The sequence below is a fragment of the Lethenteron reissneri genome, unplaced genomic scaffold, assembly GCF_015708825.2.
Source record: "Lethenteron reissneri isolate LAM-NWPU_2019-01 unplaced genomic scaffold, ASM1570882v1 scaffold_1640, whole genome shotgun sequence".
NCBI classification, from domain to species: domain Eukaryota; kingdom Metazoa; phylum Chordata; class Hyperoartia; order Petromyzontiformes; family Petromyzontidae; genus Lethenteron; species Lethenteron reissneri.
This window is the reverse complement of record NW_026891378.1, coordinates 2,477,538-2,486,177: the sequence shown is the minus strand read 5'-3', so window position 1 is coordinate 2,486,177 and position 8,640 is coordinate 2,477,538.

Here is an 8,640-nt window from a genome sequence, read left to right as displayed (position 1 = left end):
GTTGTGTTAAGATGTTCAATCACCAAACAAATACTTTTGGAAGGAATAATGTCTTCATTAACCACTCAGTACTTGTGTTTAAGATCGCGTAGATATATACATGTGTAGTTAAAACCCGCCACCACCCGACACAGCCAACTAGTAAGTGTTGTCACGTCAACAGAACATGCCAATTCGTCACTAGTCCAGCACACCTGTGTGTTGGAGAGCCAGGCCACAACATGTACAATCTGAGTACGACGTTTCGCCAGTAATTACAACTAGCTTCATCAGGCGACAGCCAGATATGTAGAGAAGTCTAACTGTTTTGCTCCTTATTTAGAGGCGTAGATGTGGTGACCACACTTCTGCGCTCTTGCACAAAGTGAGGGGGGGATTAATGAGTCAGCGTAAGCTCGTGTGTCACACTGTTAGATGGTTTCAGGAGAATCGCCGCATCTGGGTCAGCCGAATGCAATTGCTTCCGGTACCGCAAGGGAACCGACATCTCTATGCCCAGCGGTGATCTCTACTGACTCCCTCACCAATGCCTGAATGGCGACATTGCACCCGCCTCCCTTACACTTCTACTCCGTCAATTTCTGAGGGCATTCTATTCGAAAAGTCGTTGTCCCACAAGCATGGGATAGCCCGCGTTCTAGAAATCACAACGGGCCCTTAAAATAACCCAATTCTTCATTTCATTTATCATGCTGTATACAATTTTATAATGGCTGTAAAGCGCTTTCGTAAAGGTGCTATATAAATGCCATTAAGATAAGAACCGTGATTGGAACAGCCAAACATCCCCCAACTATCAATTTTGATTGAGAGGCCCTTGAATATGTGGAGTATTTCCTCTTGACACCTCCTTCTCTTATCCATCCTGCTGTATGTGAGCGCATGCCAGCGTTATTGTTAAGTGCATTCATGAATCGTGAGTTAAGTTTGTCTCCTTTGAGCAGGGGATGTACTGTAAGGTAGAAGTGACAGATGTCTCGAGGTACACCACAATCAGCTGTCGCTTAAATTAACCACATACTGTATAAGCATTTACTGCTTCTACCGTGGTATTGTATCATCAAGGTAACGTGTTACTGATCCTACATGTTTCAGTGGTAAGGACAATGCTGATGATTATGAACACGGATTGAATGATATAATTTGGAAAATGACAAAACTGATTGTCTCACATTTTCTTAATCAAAATTAAAGATGAGTTGCGCAACCAAATCACTCGAAATTGTGCGATTTAGTAACCTGCAGCTACTTTGTCAAAATCTGTGCGAGTAGTTGCACAACAAAAAACAAGTCTCAGTGACTAAAATGTTTGCCCCCTGTTCTGGTTAACACGACTCCTCACCTGCATTTGGATTGTAACTGTTTATCACAATTCAGAACTGTGCAGCGCGTGATGATGCGAAACGTTGCTATGATTCGCTAAGGAGATGCTTGAAAGTAGTCTCGTTACACTGTGAGCAAAATGTTGCAGAGACGTCCATGTAGAAGCGATTCCGTTGCATACACCCAAGTTGCCAAGTTACATGCAAATTATTGCTCGGGTGTCGACGCAATTTAACTTACGTTAATTTGCGTTTTTTTTTTTCACAGAAAACAGTTCGTACCGATTTGGACAGTTGGCAATGTACGGTGCGAAACAAGTTCAACACACGTTCGTGAATTCTTGATCCCGTATCCTAACCACAATGCAATACGCTGTTCGTGTACAGCCCTTTTGTTAATCCACTGCGGGATGAAGGCCGCTGCACGCCGTGCGGTTTGTGGGGATTATTTGACTACGTTTCAGGGTATAGAAATAGAACGGTCGTGTGGTACGGGTAATAATTTGAGGAATTACCTCTCCGCTTAAGGATTGGAACGGGACAGAATGAGGATTTTTATTGAAATGTTTGTGGTATACCGTCACGTGTCTGACTCACTAGGGTCTGAATCATTGGTGAATATGTGAAAAAGTCGGATGTTATGTGAACGTTTTAAGAAACAGCCAGTTGCATTTTTGTACGCAAAAATAGGTGACTCGGCACCAATAAAGTGCATTCTTTGAAAAGCGGGGAAATGCTTTATTACACTTCGGAGATAATAGGCTGTTTGCTATACTAAGAATACGGGACTGCATGCAATAAGGTTCACGAACACCTTTAGAATGTGACCGTTGCACCCTGCACAGCTACTGTTTTACTGAATGTGGGCAGTTTAGTTAGTGCGGACGTTGTAAGAATGATTATAGACCAATCTATATTCTTTCAACAGTTACTAAAACAAGTTTTTACTTTAATCACGAATAGACGGATACCTAAAACTCACAATCTCCCCCACAGTAAACAGGTAGGGGGCAATCCCTCCAGTAATGAAAAATGATAGGAGTTGTTAGTAAGTAAGGACTTGTACTTTGCTTTTTATTCGATGCGTGTGCGGCGATGGCGCAGCCATCGATCGAGGGTCGAATTCGAACCGTGTGTGATCGGCATCGCGCTCGCAGAAGGTGAATGCCTTCAGGGAAGTCGTGTACTGTATACGCAACTGCGCACAATTCTGAGTCACTTATAACTGCTTTGCCGTTACTTATTACCAATTATGGACTAAGACTATTCTCCTGTCATCTCATAGAGTCCCTGGCACATAATAATATGCTACACAGTGGCAGTGGGGGTCGCAAAATGCCGATTTATTACTAATAAACCCCAATGATCCGATCTAAATTAGGGATTTCGATCGGATCATTGTGGGGGCACGTGCCACCCCCCCCCCCCCCCCCACTGGCTCCGCCAGTGTCTGAACGTAGCTATGAGCTGTGAGCGTACGTTCAAGCTCTGATCGAACAGAACACCGAGATTGCATACTTTGGACACACGGAGAGGGCGAGCTCTCCTAATCAGTAGAGGATCGATGTGGCCCTGCCACGCTCTCAGACGCTGCTTTGAGCCAACTATCTTGTACTCTGTCTTGCCCAGGTTTAAATGCAGCCAGTTTTGCTTCAGACAAGCATTCTAGAAGGACAGGAATTTTGGCGTCTGGATCACTCGAACATTTAAGACAAATTTCTTTAGAACTGATGGTTCTGTTTCGTTTGTTGTGATCACCCCGCACCTCCGATTAGCACGGTTGGCTATGTACGGTGCGAAAGAAGTTCAACATACATACATACATAGAATCTGAATCAGCATCTTTAAACTCGAGAAATCCAATAATTTTTAAAGATATTTTTCAAAGATGTCCAGTAGGGGTGGGTCAGAAAGTTACAATAACAAACAGTCCAAACAACGGATATGGGTGTAAAATATAGGACAGGTGTGCAAATCACTGAAACTAGATAAATACTAATTAAACTAAGTTTATAACTACAAATTGCAATCGTATAGTACTGTGATGCCGCCGCCACGAAGCCGTTCAGCAGGCGCCCCATCTACGACCTCGCCACCACCAAGCGACGGAGCCGACCCCGCGTCCCCCTCACCTCACCTCACATGAACACACCCGCACGCATTTCCCCCCCCCCCCAGAGAGCTCCGAGGGGAGGTCACCTGGCCGACCGGTTTTTATCCGAGAAGCCCTTATCGGGATTAAACTTTCACGGTTTCCGGCGACCAGGGAATTGGACGACCTCCCCCGACGCTACTTTGCACCGCGGCGCTGCGACCGGCCTTAAGATTGCAAGGTCGCAGCGAGGGGCCACTCGGCCACCGCGGGTGAAACGCATCCCACACACCCCACACACGCCAGTATCGACGGGGCAGGCAGAGGGAATAAGCATTGTGATGGAGGAGCATCATTAGAAAACACGCAGCGCATCTGAATTGCATAATCAGGCACCCCCGCACAGGCAGCTGAGGGACGGCATAATTACGCTCGGGCACGCAGGCACCATTGTTAGGGGAGTTAAAGGATAAGGCTGTTAGTATGAATAATCGGGAGAGCGGGGTCACGCGGGGAGCCGTGCACAAATTCCCACGGCGCACCTTTGTAATGGACGCCGCCGCATAATCTGCAATAACAAAGGCATGCGTGAGAAAGGAATTAACTTGCGGAACGTCGCACTTGCGGAACATCCGATTAGCATATCGAAGGCGCACGGTACGTGGGAAGGGGGTAGGGGCCTGGGTCCGGGAATTAGGATAAAAGGGAGCGTAGCGAGGTAGAGCTCTCTCTGACTCTGAGAAGCCAGCGTCCAAGACGGCCCCCAGCTCTGCCCTCCGGACTTCCGTGCGACGTGTCGAGGCAAGCAGCGAGGAAAATCCACGGAACGTCGAATGCCTCAAACCGTGAGTAAGGAGGTAAAAGTATTTCGTGAACGATAAATAGGGAATAGGTCCCGGGATAGTAGAGTAGGCAGCCTCGTCGATTCAAACTGACTCAACAACCAGTCCCAGGTAGCAGACAATAAATCATTAACAGCTGATCGTGGCCTCGTGTGATCTCGTATTATAAGTGTGAACGCGTGTGGTACTGTGTATGCGTAAGCTCGCGGCGTGCGTAATCGGCGTACCCCAGGTGCGCGATCATAACGTGAGCGGCCAGCAGGCGGCGAGTGCTGCGCAGAGCGGCGCAAGAGTGGGTATCGCGTGTGGAGCTGTATGCGTGTGTGCGCGCACGTTCACTACGTGTATAATACAGGTGCGCGATCCTAACGTGAGTGGTCAGTGTTGAGTGAGTGCCGCGCAGAGCTGTGTGTGGGTGTGCGCGTACGTAATTAATCATGCCTACTACGTGGACCCGCGGGGGAGGGGAATCATCGAGCGACGGCTCTTACCCCATGGGTGAAGAACCCAACAGCGGTTCGCCTAGTAGCGAGGGGGCGAGTAATGAGGTTAACCCGGCCGTTAGCGGTACAGAGGGAGGGATCTCGGGGGCCAGCGACCCCCACATATTGGTGTCAGAAACGGGACGATCCCCCGCACCCCCAAGGGAAAGAGGCCCCCCAACCCAGATTAAAATCAAATGCACATTTACGGGCAAAGGAATTCCATCATGGAAATCGTTTGCCCGCAGCATCAGGGGGGCTAAAAAAGTTAATGGGTGGTCAGATGAGGAGGCGTTGCAGCAGTTAGAGCTACATTTAGATGGGCGAGCAGCTGACTTTGTGGAAGCTTTGCCCGCAAGCGCACAAACTCAGTGGGAAAAATTAATGTGCGAACTCGAACGGCGCTTCGGCGCCTATGACGAGGAGGATGCGCAGACGGCCTTAGAGGCACGCCGTCGCCAACCCGGCGAGGATCTGCGAGATTACGCCGAGGACGTACGCATGTTGACCCAGCTCGCGTACCCGGAGCACGAGGCGAAAGTAATTGAGAGCCTCGCCGCCGGGAAGGTCCAGCGATATTTGGCACGCACCCCGTGGTGGCAGCCAAATATAGACGGTGCACGCCTCTCCTTTAACACACTTGTCGAGCGCGCGCGTAAATGCGAGAAGCTCTCTGGTGAGAGCGTGCAGCCTCGAGGGAGGGGACGAGAGTGCGCCGTAGCGAGCCTACTCTCAGACGAGGAGGAGGAGCTCGCCATCGCAGTAAGGGGACGGGCAAGGGAGCCCCAGAGACCCAGCGAGACAACCCCGGGGTGGGTAGCCGGGTTACAGGCCGGCATGGGAGATATGATAACCCAAGTAGGTGAGAGGGTAACCCAAGTACGCGAGGAAGCGAATAAAAATATGACCAAACTGCAATCCTCCGTTGAGACCATCTGATCCGAGATGGGGGACCTACGCGCCACGGTAGGAGGGTTATCTGGAAGGGTAGCCCGATTAGAGGCGGAGGGTGGACAGCGGCGTAATGGGGGGTGAGGGAGTTGGCAGGGGGCCCACTACGGAGCCGCCTCCCCCCTCCCCGGACATGTTACATGTGCGACCGCCGAGGGCATCTAATGAGAGACTGTCCTGAACTCACCCGAGCTAGGCAGACGCGGGGGTTAAACTCCAACGCCCCCTAGAGCGTGGACCAACTAGGGGTGCAATCGATGCGGTCCCGATACAAATAGACGATAATGAGAATAATGGCGAGCGAGTGATCTCTACACAGGTTCCAGCAACAACGCCCACGGAAACGGTGACTACTGGCGACTGGCTACGGGAGCTGGTGGCGGGGATCAAGGGGCCACGTCGCTGGTGGAAGGAGAGGTAAACGTAATGCGTACCCGAATCCTGCTGGACACGGGGGCGGTGGCCTCGCTCGTGAGCGCACCGCACTGCAGCGCGATCAGGGTCGACGTGCGTCACCTGCAGGCCCCGGACCGCGCGCTGCACATGGCGAGCGGAGCCGGAATGGGGCTGCTGGGGAGAGCCACCCTAGAGGTCCACATAGGCAGCCAGGTGTGCACCCAGGAGTTCTACGTGTCGAGTGTGTTGTGCCACGAGTGTATTGCAGGTACCGACCTCCTAGAACAGCTGGGACTTAACGTGCAACCCCGCCAGCGATGTGCCACCATGGAGAACAACGGCGAGCGGATTCCGTTCCTGGGACGAGAACCGATGCATCCCCGCTTCGCACCTGTGGCCGCTACTCTGGCGACGGCAGTCACCATCGGGCCGCTCACCGAGATGCTGGTGCCGGTGGCAACATCCCTCACCGACCCCGCGCTCCGACCATCAGGGGAGGTAATGCTAACTTCTCACCTGGAGTTGGCAAAACGGTATGGGGTCGTAGGATCCGCCATGTTGGTAAACGCAGATGGGGACCGATTGTTTATGCGGATGTTTAACCCTCACAGTACCCCAGCGATACTGCGACGGCGCACCCCGATAGCCACCGTACACCCCCTGCACGCACGCCACTCTGACGACCCGGTGTTCACACTCTGGGCTGAGGACCCCGGTCGTCCTGAGGGTGACCAGGACCTGGCCTGGCGAGTCGGCCCGACTCCCCGAGCCGAGGTCGTTTCCCTGCTCGACGCGTTACATGTACCATGGGCAGATTTACCTAAGGGAGAGGACAATCGGCTGCGCGAGTAACTGCAGGAGTATGCCGACGTGTTCAGCGAACATGACTCGGACGTGGGTCGGACCGACCTTGTTAAGCACCAAATTGACACCGGTGCAGCCCGACCCATCAAACTCCCTGCGTACCGAGAGGGCACACCCGAACGCGCCCAGATCAAAGAGGCGGTTGGGGACATGCTTCGCGATAACATAATTCAGCCCTCGGCGAGCCCCTGGTCAGCCCCAGTGGTACTAGTAACGAAAAAGGATGGGTCAACCCGGTTCTGCGTCGATTACCGTAAATTGAACGCAGTCACGCTCGGCGACGCCTTCCCCATATCCCGCATCGATGACACTTTTGACAGCCTCGCCGGAGCGCGAAATTTTTCCACCCTCGATCTCGCGTCCGGGTACTGGCAGGTGGAGATGGCGGAGGAGGATCGGCCGAAAACCGCATTCACCACACCGATGAGACTATTCGAGTTTCGAGTACTCCCGTTCGGACTCACCAATGCGCCCGCGACGTTCCAGCGGCTGATGGAGTTGGTGATGCGGGGCTTGCAATGGGAACAGTGCCTGATTTGCTTGGATGATGTGATAGTGTTCAGTAGATCTTTGTCGGAGCACTGGTCCAGGTTACGAGAGGTGTTCCAGCGACTGCGAGCGGCTCATCTCAAGCTAAAGCCACGTAAGTGTTACATCGCACAACGCGAGGTGGGGTACCTCGGGCATCGTGTCAGCGAGGCAGGCGTGCGCACCGATCCGGAGAAGGTAAGCGCCGTAGTGGAGTGGCCACGGCCAAGGAATCTGACGGGTATCAGATCATTTTTGGGGCTCGCCACCTATTATCGTCGATTTGTAAAGGAATTCAGCGAGATTGCACGCCCCCTCACCCAACTCACTTCCCCTAAGCACCCCTATCAGTGGACGGGGGGCCTGCCAGACGGCCTTCACCACTCTCAAAAACCACCTAACCCACGCCCCCACCCCCGCTTTCCCCGATTTTACCACCGATTTTATTTTGGACACCGACGCCTGCAGCAGTGGGCTGGGCGCGGTGTTGTCACAGGTGCAGGATGGGACGGAACGAGTCATCGCGTACGCCAGCCGGACCTTGAGTGGGGCCGAGCTGAACTATTGCGTGACCCGCCAAGAGTTGTACGCCGTAATTTTCGCATGTAAGCAGTTCCGGCCGTATTTGTACGGCAGGAGATGTCGCGTACGCACTGACCATTATGCTCTGCAGTTTCTTCTTACATTCAAGGAGCCGCGGGGGCAGATGGCCCGGTGGCTGGCGCAGTTGCAGGAGTACAACCTGCAAATCGAGTATCGGGCTGGCCGGACGCATGCAAACGCGGACGCCTTGTCGAGGCGGTCCACGGTGTACGCCGAGACAAGGCCGGTGGAGGCCTGCTCGTGTTTCACAGGGGGACGCTGCCGGCAGGCAACGAACCCCCGAGAGGCCGCGGCCACTGATCCCCCCCCAGCGAGAGAGAGTGCAGTGTGCGCCACAGAGACCCTCGCAGGTGGCACAGAGGATCCCGTCGACCGCCCGGCAAGCGCAGGACCCACGGCTCGGGGCCCGGCGGACCACCCCGCCCCGATCGGACGGATCCAGGAGAACATCGGCTGCACCTTCCCGGGCCTGAACGACGAGCAGCTGAGACAGACCCAACAGCGGGATCCGGATCTGGCGGCGGTGGAGGCGGCACTGCGGGAGGGAAAGAGCGCCCTAC